Source organism: Hemiscyllium ocellatum, chromosome 5 (assembly GCF_020745735.1).
Source record: "Hemiscyllium ocellatum isolate sHemOce1 chromosome 5, sHemOce1.pat.X.cur, whole genome shotgun sequence".
In the NCBI taxonomy this organism is placed as follows: Eukaryota; Metazoa; Chordata; class Chondrichthyes; order Orectolobiformes; family Hemiscylliidae; genus Hemiscyllium; species Hemiscyllium ocellatum.
This window is the reverse complement of record NC_083405.1, coordinates 23,660,128-23,676,828: the sequence shown is the minus strand read 5'-3', so window position 1 is coordinate 23,676,828 and position 16,701 is coordinate 23,660,128. Positions and strand designations below refer to the sequence as shown.

At 41.3% G+C, this 16,701-nt stretch overlaps 1 protein-coding gene across 1 annotated transcript in view; it reads right to left on the bottom strand.

Moving 5' to 3' along the window:
• LOC132815957 (adenylate cyclase type 2-like) overlaps positions 1-16,701 on the bottom strand; it is a 624,569-nt gene that overhangs the window by 427,520 nt on the left and 180,348 nt on the right. The window lies entirely within an intron of this gene.

Here is a 16,701-nt window from a genome sequence, read left to right as displayed (position 1 = left end):
CCTAAAGAGTCTCCTCATATGATCATTTGCCTCACTAAAAACTTACCATGTCCGTAAGTCCAATATCTCATCTAATTCTTCAACTTACTGTAGCCGGAGATCCCCACTATTTCAAGGATATCTCAGGATCCTTGGTGCCACGTCACATTAAAAGGCTGCTGTGTGCATGGTCAAGCACTGTCAATCTACAGAGAACCTACTCGGTTCAGGTCACATTAATAGATAGGGAAAATTAATGACCTAGAAGTCCTGGCAGATGGTGTAGCACAGAGGAAGAACATCCTCTTTTCATGGTACCAGCAGAGGGACCACAATACTAGACCCTCCCAGTCTGGTCTGAGGTTAATCTGTTAGATCAGTGCAGTCTCAGCCATGTGAAGGCACACCCAGTATAATACTGTGGGAAGAAAGTCAATGGCCTTCTTCTTCTCTGCCAATGTAAGTGCAGTTACCTTCTCTCTGCTACCACACACTCAATGTTCTCATGTAACATTTTGGTCAGTCGTCCAACATGGCACCTTCACCACAAATGTGGATGCTGAAGCTGGTTGAATAATGGAGACATGTCCCTCACTGTTAATTTGTCTCCAGTGACCACTGTCATAACGGCAATCAGAGGTCACCTGGCCCTCAACTGAATGTTATCCCTTAATCAAATGTTAACACTGATGAATTCAACAGTGTTATGAAATGGAAACACAGGTGCTATCAATTATACATACATGGTGCTGGGAGGGCCATATCAAAACAGTGTCAAATTCAGCATTAGGAAAGGATAGCATTCTATTCATGGCCAGGTGATCTCTGACCACCATTACAACACTGAGCACTGGGGACAAAGTAACAGTAATCTACAGAATGTATTTAGATTGGATGCTGCTACGAAAGGAAAACCATGTTAGCCTGATGGTGAAACTTCAATTACAGTGAGAGAATGGTGTTACATTTGCACTATGTTACAGCATACTGGTCATGTACTGTAAGCAATAGCCTTGTGGCTGTGGTGCCACTGCGTCACCAGTAAGGGTCAACTGCAGATTGCTAACATCTGTTAGCACAAGATGACCGGGACTGTCAGGGATGCTGGTTTTTCAATAAATATCGGACGAGTTGCAAGTTATTCTGAGAACGACAAAGGGGGTAAAATTGGGATAGAATTGGGCAAATGGCTTGCCATAGGAGTGAGGGAGGTTGTTAAGGAGTCAGTTATGGTCAGGTATGACAAGAGATCTCACTTTCCCATTAAGGCCAGAAACCCTCCAAAAATCTCGACAAAATTAACACTCAGTTAAATAAAAAAAAATTCAACGCACATTTATCTATTGATGATCACATACAGTGAAATGAAATCATGAACTTGTTGGTATGCATGTGTTGGTCAATCGTTCAGGGATAGATGAATGGATGCAATGGAATGCTATTTCTTTTCTGATTTGAGCTCTAAACATTAATAGAAAAAGAGGTCATGCCAGGTTTGGATTAAATAGTACAATCATTTCGAGTGGTACTATGTAAAAATGAATATGATTCAAAGCCAATACTTACATATTGATAAATCATGTAAAGGAGCAGGAGCTTGTTTGGATTGATTACATACAGTGCAAAAATAATTTTCATTATGTCATCTATGAAAATTGTACTTTGTCATAAAATTTCCTTTCCCACTGCTCTGTAATTCTGCATAATTATGATGTAATATTGTAAATTTTGCTTATTTTGCGATTTAATTGTTGAACATTTTCTGAAATACCTCTCCCAATGATTTTGCTTACAGACCATTTTAGATTACTCTGCTGCTGAAGTTCTACAATTAAGTAGGCACTGGAGATGTTTAGGTGTGCTGTTGGAGAATGAAAGATCTGTATTTATAATCAAAAATATGATGTGATTCTCACCTTTTCATTACTGAAACAATAATAGAGGGAGATATTAAAAGAAAAACAGCCTGTACATAAAAATTTGATTAAAACAACAGTTTTCTTCAAAGACAACTATTAAGTTAATAAAATTTTATAGTTTTCAGTGAATTACTTTGAAGTTAAATTTAACGGTTTTGCAAAGAAAACACAATGCCAGAAAGTGAGCCATTACCACTTGCTAGGAGATTCTACTGCAGACATTTCAGAGATAATTTATTAGAGGAAAGTAGTTACATGCACCATCAGTGGGAACACAAGACACTAATATATGTGCAGAGGTATAAATGAGGCAGTGAGATCAAAACATTGCACATGCACAGAAAACAAAATATGATCAAAAAGATTAGATTCCCTACAGAGTTGAAAAGCTAGAGGGCTAGGATGGAGGAGTTTCTACGACTGGGAGATGAAAAGATCTTTCGAAGATTAAAGGGTTTCTAATAGTTAATTCACGACAACAAACACACTTCAATTTAAACATTCATTGTTCAATATGACCAAGCCCTTTCCTTTCAAATCCTTGGTGTCATTACATCACAAAGCATTTGTCCAATATTGACAAACATAACATTGAAATAAAAGATCAAATCAATAGGAATTTGTTTTGTAGTTAAAACTTTTGTGATATTGCTTTGAATTAACAGAAAACCCCAGATTCAGAATTTAATCCTTCTGTGATTACGCCAATGTTCCAAAGCTCTTTGAAATATTTAATAATGTATCTTGTTTTTATCAATGATTGCAATTTCTGCTGAGTCCTGGATTTTTCATTTCTTAAGTATAAATCAATAGAGTTCTTGAGAAGATTTGTAGCTCAGGTTGTGGATGAAATCATGGATTTGTTCAGAGAGCTGTGTGTTTTTCTGCAAATGTTTCATCGCCTCACTAGGTAACATCATCAGTGCATCATTGATAAGGTGTTGGTGCTCTCTCCCACCTGGTATTTATATGTCTCTGTTAGTACTTGTAGTTCTGTATCTGGGTGGTTTGTGTACGAGGTCTAGTTCAATGTGTCTATTGATTGAGTTCAGGTTGGAGTGCCAGGCTTCAGGGACTTCTCTGGTATGTCTCTGTTTTGCTTGTGCCAGGATGGTTACATCGTTCCAGTTGAATTTGTGTCCTTTGTTGTCTATGTGGTTGGAAATCTATCATCTGATGAAGGAGCGTCACTCTGAAAGCTAGTGTGCTTCCAATTAAACCTGGTGGACTATAACCTGGTGTTGTGTGATTTTTAACTTTGTACACCCCAGTCCAACACCGGCACCTCCAAATCAGGAAATGAGAGAGTACTGGTCATGTCTGACAGTGGCAAGCTGATATTCGTGTACAGGTATGGTGAGGTTTCTTCCTGTTTATCCGATGTAGTGTTTTTCACAGTCCATACAAGGTATCTTGTAGATCATGTTCATTCTACTGGATGTGGGTGTCAGGTCTTTAAACTTTGTGAGGAGCTGGTGGAAGGTGTTACCCGTTTGTGGGCCACCAAGATTCCCAGGGGCCTGAGTCATCGGGTAGTCATCTCTGATATGTCTTTGATGTATGGTATGGTCACTATCATTTATTACTTAAATGGGCAAGGGCACACCACAGCAACCCAGAACTCCAGAGGGCAGAACAGAAACACCTATTCAAAGGATTTAAATGAAACAGGTATCCCAACAGCACTATCCTCAGGTACTTACGGACAAATCCAAATGAAAAAACACCACACAACCAGACACGATAGTGACCATTCTGTACATCAAAGACATAGCAGAGATAACTACCCGACTACACAGACCTTGAGCAATCTTAGTGACTCACAAATCAGTAAACACCTTCCAGCAGCTCCTCACAAAGGCTAAAGACCTAACACCCACATCCAACAGGACGAAAGTTATCTATCAGACACCCTGCAAATACAGTGAAAACCACTACATATGACAAACAGGAAGAAAACTGACCATACCAGTGCACAAACATCAGATTGCTACTGCCAGACATGATCAGTACACTCTCATTTCAACCACACAGATAACAAAGGACACAAATTCAACAGGGACGATGTAATCACCCCAGTACAGGAAAAACAGAAAATTGCTAGAGAATTCCTTGAAGCCTGGGACGCCAACTGGAACTCGTATTCAAACCACTCAGATACCAACAAACAGAGACATATAAATACCAGGCGGGAGAGAGCACCAACACCTTATCAATGATGCACTGATGATGTCACCTAGAAAAACACACAAGCTCGGTGAACAAATCCATGACTTCGTAAATCAATAGAATTTGGTAGTACATTATTTTCACATGATGATGGGAAATTGGAAGGACAGGAGAAAGTGAGGTCTGCAGATGCTGGAGATCAGAGCTGAAAATGTGTTGCTGAAAAAGCGCAGCAGGTCAGGCAGCATCCAAGGAGCAGGAGATTTGACGTTTCGGGCATAAGCCCTTCTTCAGGAAAGGAAAATTGGAAGGACAGTCAAGGTACATTTTTGCTGATGAAAGATGAATTTTATATGTGCATTTCATTCCAATGAGAAAAATGTTCAACTTATTCTTGCAAAATGTTTGAGCTGGCAAAGAAATATTTTCTCAGCATCACCACTTTTCTCCTGCATGTCATACAATTACAGAAGAAAGCTTTGCCAGACAGTTGACAAATTTCAAGTGGTTTTGTTATAATGATTTCTTTTAAGAAAAAAAATTAAACTTTTCATTTTTAAGCTGCATACCACTGAATCATATCAGCAGCATTTTCATAAGGTTTGTAATATTTCTATGTTTTAATAAGCTTTGTATGTTAATTAAAATCTGCATAACATCACTAAGGAATTAGCCACTACATTTTACCAGTCTTTAAATGACAATTTAATATAAAGGTTTTATATTGGTTTGATTATGAAGTACTCTTTAGTACTGAAATGCATATAAATTTTCTGTTCTGACATGCAGAATAGATGTCCCAAACCTTTACACCAAGAGTGACAGGAGGTTAATATCATTTAATTGCAGTTGTACTTAAATGGCATCAATAAAGCCATTATAAAGATTCTTTATAAAATTTTACTGAATTAAAGAATAATGCCAAAAAAATTGAATGGTAGACTTTATCAGCTGCAACTGCAAATGTGTTGCTGGTCAAAGCACAGCAGGTTAGGCAGCATCTCAGGAATAGAGAATTCGACGTTTCGAGCATAAGCCCTTCATCAGGAAGGGCTTATGCTCGAAACGTCGAATTCTCTATTCCTGAGATGCTGCCTAACCTGCTGTGCTTTGACCAGCAACACATTTGCAGCTGTGATCTCCAGCATCTGCAGACCTCATTTTTTATCAGCTGCAATACCATCAAAGAAAACCATTCCAGCTGATGCTCAAGATATTTTAGCAGTAAATGAATTATAAATAAGAAGAGACTGTGGGTTAAATTCTGTTGTGATAATGGGATAATTGTGTAAGTCTAAAATTTAAATCTGAGTGTGGGAGCCCAATAGGCAAATCAAATCCTGATTCCTATCCCATAACATGTATGAGCATCAATGATGGAGCACAGCTTTTAAGGGCAAATGCCCTAATTGGGTTGGACTCAAATTCAGGTACAATGTGTGGCACCCAAGTGTGACCTGGAATCAGAACTTCATGATGGGTAGAGGTTCCAAAAGCCAAACAGCAGGCTTCATCATGTGCGCTGTTGCCTGGAGGAAATGGAACAGGAGGAAGAGCAGAGGAACAACAGCTTTACAGTCCTCACAAGTGCCTAAAGATTCACCCTTCAGGTACTACAGCTGCTCTGCTCAAGCATTGACAATTTTTTGTCACTGGATGAGTACCTCAGTTTGACTAATCACAAACACATTTTGCTTTGTCACAGCTACAATGTGGAAGATTTTTTTGCAATGCTTCAGATAGCTGCAACAGACTATTTGCTCTTCTAGTTAGTAACACTGAAAAAAATCTTGCCGTTTGAACAACTCTATAGAGGCCAGTATCCCATCAACAAGTTATCCTCTATTTATACCTGGAGAGTGTCTGACACTGATCCAGCTCCCTCAGAGCCAGATCTCAGAGTAAACAGGATGTCTGACACTTCTGTTTTTTTTAATCGATGCGAGTGATAAGGATGTCTGTGCTATACTCTTATAAGATGATGATGATGAAGAAATGATAGAAAGACCTAATGGGTATTTCTCCTGAAAGTTGACTATTCATCAAAAGAAATATTCCACCATTGAGGAAGAGACCTTGGGTTTGCTGTTGACATTCCAACATTTCAACATATCTGCACTCCTGTTCTTTTTTTAAAATTAAACAATACACAGTTTATAAAACAGTTAACATTAACAGCTGCATACAAAGAAACAGCAATTTTACAAGGGAGAAGAACAGCAAAATCAGGCCCCAAACCCTATCGTTCAACTAGTTTTCAGGAAAGGAAGTCAAACCTCAAATCCCACTTTCCACCACCACAGAACAGAAACAGGTACATATAAGACACTCAAATTACATAAAAACAGTGCATTAAGTACAGACCCCTGCAACCCAGCAAACCACCTGTCACTCCCACCTTCCGGCCACTCTAAGGCAGCCCGGCCCCTACACCCCTTCCAGCACTCGGTCCACCCCATGCCCCTTCCAGTTCTTGGTCCAGCCTGACACACCTTCTGACCACCTCCAGGACAGTCCATCCTCCTTTGCACTCCTGTTCTTTTTGTTCAGGCAGCAGCAGTCCCTGGCACAAGCAGGGCCCAGGCAGCAGCAATGGAAATAGTTCTGGGTATAACTGGCTCTGGGCTCCAGGCTTTGCCGGCAGCAGCAGCATTGGTAGTGGTGGTGGTGATAGCTGCCTGTGCAGCTGAGCACAGCTTCAAATGTGCATGTGTTTTTTTTTCTGGTTATATTTATTTTATTGAACAATACATAGTTTTACAAAAACAGGTAACATTAACAGCTGCATGCAAAGAAAAGAGCAATGTTACAAGGAAGAGGAGCAGCAAAGCCAGGCCCCAAGCCCTACCGTGCAACCAGTTTTCAGGTAAATTAGGACAAATCTCAAATCCTACTTTCAGTCACAAAACAGTAACAATGACATATACATAAGACAGTCCAATTACATTAAAAAAGTGCATAAAATACAGACCCCAGAAAGCCCCCTGCCCCCCACTGCACACCTTTTCTTATGTCAGCCAGGGCTCCCTGACTGGACCATATTAATAGCTCCCATCAGTGAACTCATATTCTATGATGTCCGCATGGCTGACCTCATTACAATCATTACACTCTTCTTCAATTAACTTCAAGGTGTGTGAGCTGAGAACAACAATCATGCTTGCCACTAACACCAGCTCTTCAATGATTCAAAGGTGTCCCAATGGTAACACCATCTAGACTTTGGCCTTGGGAATTAAAGGCTGATTTGATAGTCAGGCCGGGTGACCCAGAAAGAGCCTAAGGGGCTGCCAGTTCTCAAGGCAGTAGTCTACGTGGTCAAAGTTTTAAGAATTAGGTTTTAAATCATCCTTCCCTTCAAACCCTCCACACATGACAGAAGTTTGGAGTGTACAGAAACTTAGTGAATGGTAATTCTTTTAACGTGTGAAAGATCTAGAGCAAGAAAAGGTAACAAGCATCAGTATGAGTACTTTTTCAGGTACACATACCCTCCTGCATGTTTCGCGCCCTATCCATTCTAAGTCACTTTACCTATTTGATGTTGCTCCTATCCCTTTATCATATTATGCATGTTTACCCATCCTACAAAGCTCTCTATAGCTGTGTTGCTGCACTATAACTGTCTAACCAAGCCCGATTCTTGATTTCTGCTTTATAGGTAAAAATCTTACCATGTTTGTGAAACAAAACTAATTCTTAATGTGCAATGTGTTTCAACGTTTCTGCATTTCAGAAGAGTGTTTTGACTACGGAAAGTAAAATGAATTAATAGAAGGGGTGCCACTTATAAGAATGGTGATAAGGAAAAGCCAGAGAACGACAGACCAGTGAGGAACAGGATTTAAGTATATTTGAAAAGGCAAGGACTGACTAGGGATAATCAATATGGCTTTGGGCATGGGAAATTGTATCCCTGGAACTTGATTGAGTTTTTTGAAGAAGCAACAAAAATGATTGATGAGGGTAGAGTGGTGGACGTGATCAATGTGGACTTCATTAAGGCATTTGACAAGGTTTCTCATGGCAGACTAGTTGGCAAGGTTAGATCTCACAGAATGCAGGGAGAACTAGCCATTTGGATACAGAACTGGCTCGAAGATAGAAGACAGAGGTGGTGGAGGGTTGTTTTTCAGACTGGAGGCCTGTGACCAGTGGTGTGCTACAAGGATCAGTGCTGGGTCCACTACTTTTCATCATTTATATAAATGATTTGGATGCGAGCATAAGAGGTACAGTTAGTAAGTTTGCAGGTGACACCAAAATTGGAGATGTAATGGACAGCGAAAGTGGTTACCTCAGAGGGCAATGGGATCTTGATCAGATGGACCAGTAGGCCGAGGAGTGGCAGATGAGTTTAATTTCGATAAATGTGAGGTGCTGCGTTTGAAAAGGCAAATCAGGGCAGGGCTTATACACTTAATGATAAGGTCCTGGGGAGTGTTACTGTTTGGGGTGCAGGTTCATCGTTCCTGGAAAGTGGAATCGCAGGTAGATAGAATAATGAAGAAGGCACTTGGTTTGTTTTCCTTTATTGGTCAGAGCATTCAGTCTAGGAGTTGGAAGGTCATATTGTGGCTGAAGAGGATATTGGTTAGGCCACTGTTGGAATACAATTCGGGTCTCCTTCCTATCAGAAGGACGTTGTGAAACTTGAAAGGATTCAGAAAAAATCTACAAGGATGTTGCCAGGTTGGAGGATTCGAGCTATAGGGAGAAGCTGAATAGACTGGGACTATTTTCTCTGAACAGTCACAGGCTGAGAGGTGACCTTATAGAGGTTTATGAAATCATGAGCGGCATGGAGAGGGCGAATAGACAATGTGAAAGTGAGGACTCCAGATGCTGGAAATCAGAGACAACAAGTGTGGTACTGAAAACATATAGCAGCTCAGGCAGCATCTGAGGAGCAGGATAATCAATGTTTCAGGCATAAGCCCTTCATCAGGAATGTGGGCAAGGGGGGAAGGTGGCTGAGAGACACGTGGGAGAGCGGAGGTAGGGCTCGGGGTAAGGTAGCTGGGAAGACGATAGGTAGATGCAAGAGGGGTTGATGGTGATAGGTCGGAAGGAAGACTGGAGCTTTCCCCGGGATGGAGGAGTCCAAAACTAGAGGGCGCAGGTTCAAGGTGAGAGGGAAAAGATTTAGAAATGATCAAATGGGCACCCTTTTCATACAGAGGGTGAAGCGTGCATGGATTGAACTGCCAGAAGAAGCGTTGGAGGCTGGCACAATTACAACATTTAAAAGGCCTCTATTTGGGTCTATGAATAAGACGAGTTTACATGGTTATGGGCCAAATGCTGGCAAATGGGACTAGATTAATTTAGGATATCTGGTTGGCAAGGATGAGTTAGACCAAAGGGAATGTCACTAAAATGTATAACTTTATGACCATATGAGGTGAGTGAGTTAAGCAATTGGAGACAATGTACCCAACCTAAAGATTCTTATTGACTTGAAGAAATCATTGTAAAAATAGTGGGGCAATCAGAAATCATGCAGGAGGGTTATGTGCACCTGAAGTAGTACTCCCACTTGTTATCTTTCTTTGCTCTAAATCGTAAAAAAATAACTATTCACTAAATTTCTCTACACACAAATTTATATCACATGAGCATTATCAAGTCAGATTTTAGTACGGTGAATGTGCAAAAGGTGCAGACAGCAATTGTCCAAGATGAGTTTAACTCAGATCCACTGTCATATGTTGACAGCTGGGACTGTTATCGTTAACATAAAAGCTGTTTCCCAAGGAGTCTGTTCATGGGCTCATTTCAGAGCATGAGAAGCACTTCGAAAGGCAATAGTGCTGCCGTGCAAGAATCATGAGCAGCATTTCTTTTTAATGATTTTCAAACTGTTGTCATTGTGAAGTATGTACAAGTCTACAGATGTGAAAAGAGCATTTTCCTATTGTTATTAATATAACTGGAAACAAGCATCATTAGAATTTCTCCTGGGGGAACATTGCCGAATCTAAAGATCCATTGAGCTTCAGTGTGGGGGAGGAATTAGTTAGTGTATAATTTGAGGGACCAAACAATAGCCCAAGAATCACTGAATGTTACTCCTTTGGCCTCATTACCATAAAACAGCAAATTGTAAGCACCATCAGCTGTTCTGGTGCAGCTCACTTATCAGGCTTAAAGTGAAATCAGATGACAGCAACAACCCACTCTTGCTCTAAATTAAGGCAAGTGACAAAATGTTTACTTTGTCTTTCCAGTTCCAGCAGTGGTTAGCACTGCTGCCTCACAGCGCCAGAGACCCGGGTTCAATTCCCGACTCAGGCGACTGACTGTGTGGAGTTTGCACATTCTCCCCATGTCTGCGTGGGTTTCCTCCGGGTGCTTCGGTTTCCTCCCACAGTCCAAAGATGTGCAGGGCAGGTGAATTGGCCTTGCTAAATTGCCCATAGTGTTAGGTAAAGGGGTAAATGTAGGGGAATGGGTGGGTTGCGCTTCGGCGGGTCGGTGTGGACTTATTGGACCGAAGGGTCTGTTTCCACACTGTAAGTAATCTAATCTAAATGTTTCTTTCAGTAATGCTGGTGAGGTGATTCCATTTTAGACCAGTAAAACTAGTCAGATCTTCCATAGAGCCAGATCCACCAAGCTTTTGCTCCATTTAAGAATAGGACAGTTGACTCGACATTAAGTCCCTCATTACCACGTCTAAACAGCATTACATCTGTCTGAAGAAGACTACCGAGAGACCCTTGAAGTTGCTTGAACCGACATCAGTTTTAGATGTACCTGAGGACAATGTCTTGTGTTCAAACAATACTGACCTGGTTTGCTGCTGAAAATTCTAAAAGTTCCAATTTTGCTCTTGATGAGTTAGCTGGAGTAACTGGCTGAACAGTATCCTGACAGAACACTAACAACCTTGCTGCAGCACTGAAGTCTTTGCGTACTAAAACGCAGGAAATGGTAAGGCAGGGTGCGGCAGCAAGAATATAGCCAAAACATGACGCACTGAAATAACTCATCCACTGCCAGCCAAAAGGCAGCCACACCAATCCACAAGTGGCTCAGTTATATCCATCTAGTAGTCATTTGGCATACACCTCCTGCTAACAACTGGCTCAGACTCTACAAGAGGCGAGAGACGATTCACCAAGTACAGTTGCAAAAAGCAAATTACCAGGTGAAACAAATGTTAATCTACAGAATGTGGCAATGGCAGAGCATAATCTCATATGTATTTTTACATTATTCTGACAGCTATTTTTACTGGAAACAGATGAACTTTTGGGAAAGAAAGAATAAAACTGGTGTAAAACAGGCTGCCAATTCATTACATACCATTTTCCCTCTCATAATTATTGTATGAAATAAAAGCACACCATCATGCAAAATATCACAAAAATTTAAAGGGCATTTAGAGAACATTTAATGAATTGGATCAAAAACTGGTTGGACGGGAGAAACAGACAGCATAAGTAAATTACAGTCAAGTGTCTGGACCACATTTGGCAGATGGAGTTTAAGGTGTATAGTATGAGGTTATCCATTTTCATTGGACAAAGTTAAAAATCACACAACACCAGGCTATAGTCCAACAGGTTTATTTGGAAGTATGAGCTTTTGGTGCACTGATCCTTCATCAGGTAGCTAGTGGAGCAGGGTCAGATGTCATAAAGTTTATAGTAAAAGATCAAAGTGTCATACAACTGATGTGAAGTATTGGACATTGCTGTTAAGTCTGTAGTCACTTAGAATGGGGATGCACATTTTGATTCATTAATATGTAAATCCCAGAACTTCTTTAAAGTCACTTTCTCAAGATAACTTAAGGTTTTATTTTAAAAAAAGGGGCAATGGCCTCAGCTCATACAATGTATTAAAGGTGTGAGGTTAGAGTCTGTCTTTAAACCAACCTTGAGCCAGACTGGTTCTATTTCCATAGTAGGAATTTATAAAATGTCACATGGACTGACTGCCTACAGATTGTGTGCTTTTTGAACAAAATAGAATGTATCTGCAAATACAAATCTGCAAATGCAAATTCATCTCATGGACTTGTATGTGTATGTGTGCACACAGGCAGAGAGAGAGAGAGAGAGAGAGAGAAAGAGATAGAATGAGTGTGTGTGCAGGAGTGTGTGCATGCTTGATAGGGTGTGTGCACAAGTGTGACGGAGTATTTGCCTGTGAGAGGGTGAGCGTGTGGGTGTGTGTCTGTCCAAGAAAGAGCATGTATATGACAGAGGGCCTGTGTGAGTGTGACTGTGTGTGTGTGTGTGTGTGTGTGTGTATGCATGTGTACGTGTGCGTATGTGAGATAGTATTGTATTGTGGGGTCACCGATAATGTGATATGAACCCAAGATCCCAGTTGTGGTTGCCCTCATGGGTATGGAACTTGGCTATCAGCTTCTGCTTGGTGATTCTGCATTGTTGCATATCCCAAAGTCCGCCTTGGAGGATGGTAGTCCAAAGATCTGATCATTTACTGTAAATTCTGTATTCTATGATCCTGCCCCACTAGCTACCTGATGAGGGAGCAGCACTCCAAAAGCTTGTACTTCCAAATAAACCTGTTGGTCCATAACCTGGTGTTGTGTGATTTTTAACTTTGTTCACTCCAGTCCAACCTCCACATAATTTCTTTGGAAGAATGGGTTCATTGTTGGTGATCATCATTCCCAGGAAAATGACGGTGTCAATCATCTCCACCTCAGCACAGGTGCATGCCCTCTACTTTGCTTCCTGAAGTCAATGAGCAGCTCCTTCATTTTGTCGATGTTGGTGGAGAGATTAGTGCCTTTACATCATGCTGCTTAGCACTCAACCTCTTTCCTGTATTCTGTCTCATCGTTGTTTGAGATCTGCCCTACAACAGCGTTGTCATTAGCAAATGTTTAAATAGAGTTACGGAGGAATTAGACCATACAGAATGTATAAGAGTATTATAAGGGGTTGAGTATGCAGCCTTGCAGGGTATCAGTGTTGAGGATTATGGTGGAGGTGTTGGCACCTATTCTCGTGGTCTATGGCTCAGTCAGTCCACTAACAGAGTTGGGAGCTGAAAATGTGTTGCTGGTTAAAGCACAGCAGGTTAGGCAGCATCCAAGGAACAGGAAATTCGACGTTTCGGGCCAGAGCCCTTCATCATGAATGAGGAGAAGGGCTCTGGCCCGAAACGTCGAATTTCCTGTTCCTTGGATGCTGCCTAACCTGCTGTGCTTTAACCAGCAACACATTTTCAGCTCTGATCTCCAGCATCTGCAGACCTCACTTTTTACTAACAGAGTTGGGAGCCAAGACTTAGGTCTCGAAGGTGAGAGATGAGTTTGTTTGGAATTATGGTGTTGAAGGCAGAACTGTCATCAATAAGCAGGAACCTGATGCAGGTATCCTTGTTGTCCAGATATTCCAGGAATGCATGTAGGGCCATGGAAATGGGGACTGCTGTGGACTTATTGCACCAGTAGGTGAAACATGAAGGTTCAAAGCAATTTGGTAGGATGGAGTTGATGCAAACCATGCATAACCTCTGAAAGAACTTAGTAAATATGGAAGTCAGAGCCACAAGGCAGTAGTCATTAAGGCATGCTGCATGATTTTTCTTTGACACTGGAATGATGGTGGCCTTCCTGAAGCAGATTGGAACTTCATATCCTGTAAGGGGAATTTAAAGATGTCTGCCCAAATACTCATGCCAGCTGGTCCACACAGGATCTGAGTGCACAGTCAGGGGCTCCATTTGGGGCAGTTGTTTTCCTTTTGTTGGAATGGGATTGAGGTAACACTGCAGATTAATTAGAATACTGACTAAGATAAAGATATGTAACAAGGTCAGCCAGGTTGATATCAAAGAATGTGAATTCCCTGATTGAGGTTGTTAATCTGGTCCAATCAGGGTGCCCTGGCAGACAGATAGAAACAGGAGTCTCTTGTCCCTCCCCTCCCCTTCACTGTTTTGATCACACAGCATTGCCCTTTGATGTGAAGGGCACTGCTTGTCACTGGCCACCCGGGTGTTTTCCTACTTTTCCTGGTGGTGGAAATTGAATAAAGATTTGTACACCTGTGTCTCTCACTGTGCCTCACACCTGCACACACACACCATGGGTGCTGGGGTTAAAAATAATAAGCACTACCGCAGTTAGGCGGTAGTGTGGGGGTTAAAAAAAAGAAACAGAAAAAAAACAAACAAAAAAAAATTAAACAGGGGTGTCATACCGCAATTAGGTGGTAGTGTGGGGGGTTATATAAAAAAACAGGAATGTTCACAAAAAAAAGGAGTATCATCCTTTGATGTGAAGGGCACTGCTTGTCACTGGCCACTCGGGTGTTAGAAAAAAAAAAGAAACAGGAGTCTCTTGTCCCTCCCCTCCCCTTCACTGTTTTGATCACACAGCATTGCCCTTTGATGTGAAGGGCACTGCTTGTCACTGGCCACCCGGGTGTTTTCCTACTTTTCCTGGTGGTGGAAATTGAATAAAGATTTGTACACCTGTGTCTCTCACTGTGCCTCACACCTGCACACACACACCATGGGTGCTGGGGTTAAAAATAATAAGCACTACCGCAGTTAGGCAGTAGTGTGGGGGTTAAAAAAAAGAAAGAGAAAAAAAACAAACAAAAAAAAATTAAACAGGGGTGTCATACCGCAATTAGGTGGTAGTGTGGGGGGTTATATAAAAAAACAGGAATGTTCACAAAAAAAAGGAGTATCATCCTTTGATGTGAAGGGCACTGCTTGTCACTGGCCACTCGGGTGTTAGAAAAAAAAGAAACAGGAGTCTCTTGTCCCTCCCCTCCCCTTCACTGTTTTGATCACACAGCATTGCCCTTTGATGTGAAGGGCACTGCTTGTCACTGGCCACCCGGGTGTTTTCCTACTTTTCCTGGTGGTGGAAATTGAATAAAGATTTGTACACCTGTGTCTCTCACTGTGCCTCACACCTGCACACACACACCATGGGTGCTGGGGATAAAAATAATAAGCACTACCGCAGTTAGGCGGTAGTGTGGGGGTTAATATTTAAAAAAAAATTTAAAAAAATAATAAAAAAAAAAGAAACAGGAGTCTCTTGTCCCTCCCCTCCCCTTCACTGTTTGTTCACACAGCACTGCCCTTTAATGTGAAGGGCACTGCTTGTCACTGGCCACTCGGGTGTTTTCCTACTTTTCCTGGTGGTGGAAATTGAATAAAGATTTGTACACCTTGTCTCTCACTGTGTCTCACACCTGCGCACACACACACCATGGGTGCTGGGGTTAAAAATAATAAGCACTACCGCAGTTAGGCGGTAGTGTGGGGGTTAATAATGAAAAAAAAAATTAAAACCAGGTGAGCATTGCCCTTTGATGTGAAGGGCACTGTTTAGTAACACTGGGATAAGTTAGCATGACCAATCCACACTAACCAACACATCCCTGAACACTATGGGGTAATTTAGCATGGCCTATCCACCCTAACCTGCACATCCCTGAACACTATGGGGTAATTTAGCATGGCCAACCCACCCTCACCTACATATCCCTGAACAAAAGAAAGAAAAAAAAAGAAAAAGAAAAAAAGAAAAAAAAAAGAAACAGGAGTCTCTTGTCCCTCCCCTCCCCTTCACTGTTTGTTCACACAGCATTGCCCTTTGATGTGAAGGGCACTGCTTGTCACAGGCCACTCGGGTGTTTTCCTACTTTTCCTGGTGGTGGAAATTGAATAAAGATTTGTACACCTCGTCTCTCACTGTGCCTCACACCTGCACACACACACCATGGGTGCTGGGGATAAAAATAAAAAAAAATAAACAGGAGTGTTTTGATGTGAAGGGCGCTGCTTGTCACTGAAAAAAAAAGTCAAAAAAATAAAAAAAAGAAACAGGAGTCTCTTGTCCCTCCCCTCCCCTTCACTGTTTGTTCACACAGCATTGCCCTTTGATGTGAAGGTCACTGCTTGTCACAGGCCACTCGGGTGTTTTCCTACTTTTCCTGGTGGTGGAAATTGAATAAAGATTTGTACACCTTGTCTCTCACTGTGTCTCACACCTGCACACATACACCATGGGTGCTGGGGATAAAAATAATAAGCACTACCGCAGAAAAAAAAACAGGAGTGTTAGCATTAAAAAAAAAGAAACAGGAGTCTCAGACATCCTGTTCACTCTGACAGCTGGCTCTCCATGTGTAATTAAAGGGTGACTTGATGATAGGAAACTGGCCTCTGTGGAATTATTTCAGTAAGGTATCAATATAAAGAAGTATCTGAAAATTTGGGGTTGCTGTCATTACAGCAAAGGGCATTGGGGTGATTTGATAGCAATGCTTAAAATTGTGAAAAGATTAGACTGTTTCCAATGGGTGGAGAGTTGCAGAATGAGCAAATATAAATGTAAGATTTAACATAAGCAACAGTGAATGGAGAATGCTTTAAAGTAGTGCAGTTTAGATCACACCAATTGATTACATTAAAAAATCCTCAAGTCAAATCTAATTGTTTTACTTCCTTGCAAAGTGACTACTATGGATTACAGGATTATAATTACATATGGAGAATAAATACCAACACCAAAAGGTTTGGCTGAACAGATTGCTTCCAAGTTCCTGTCTGGCACAAGAGTGTTGAGAGCAATGGCCAACCCTGGTTTGCGAGAGATGTTAGACATAGTATTTGATGT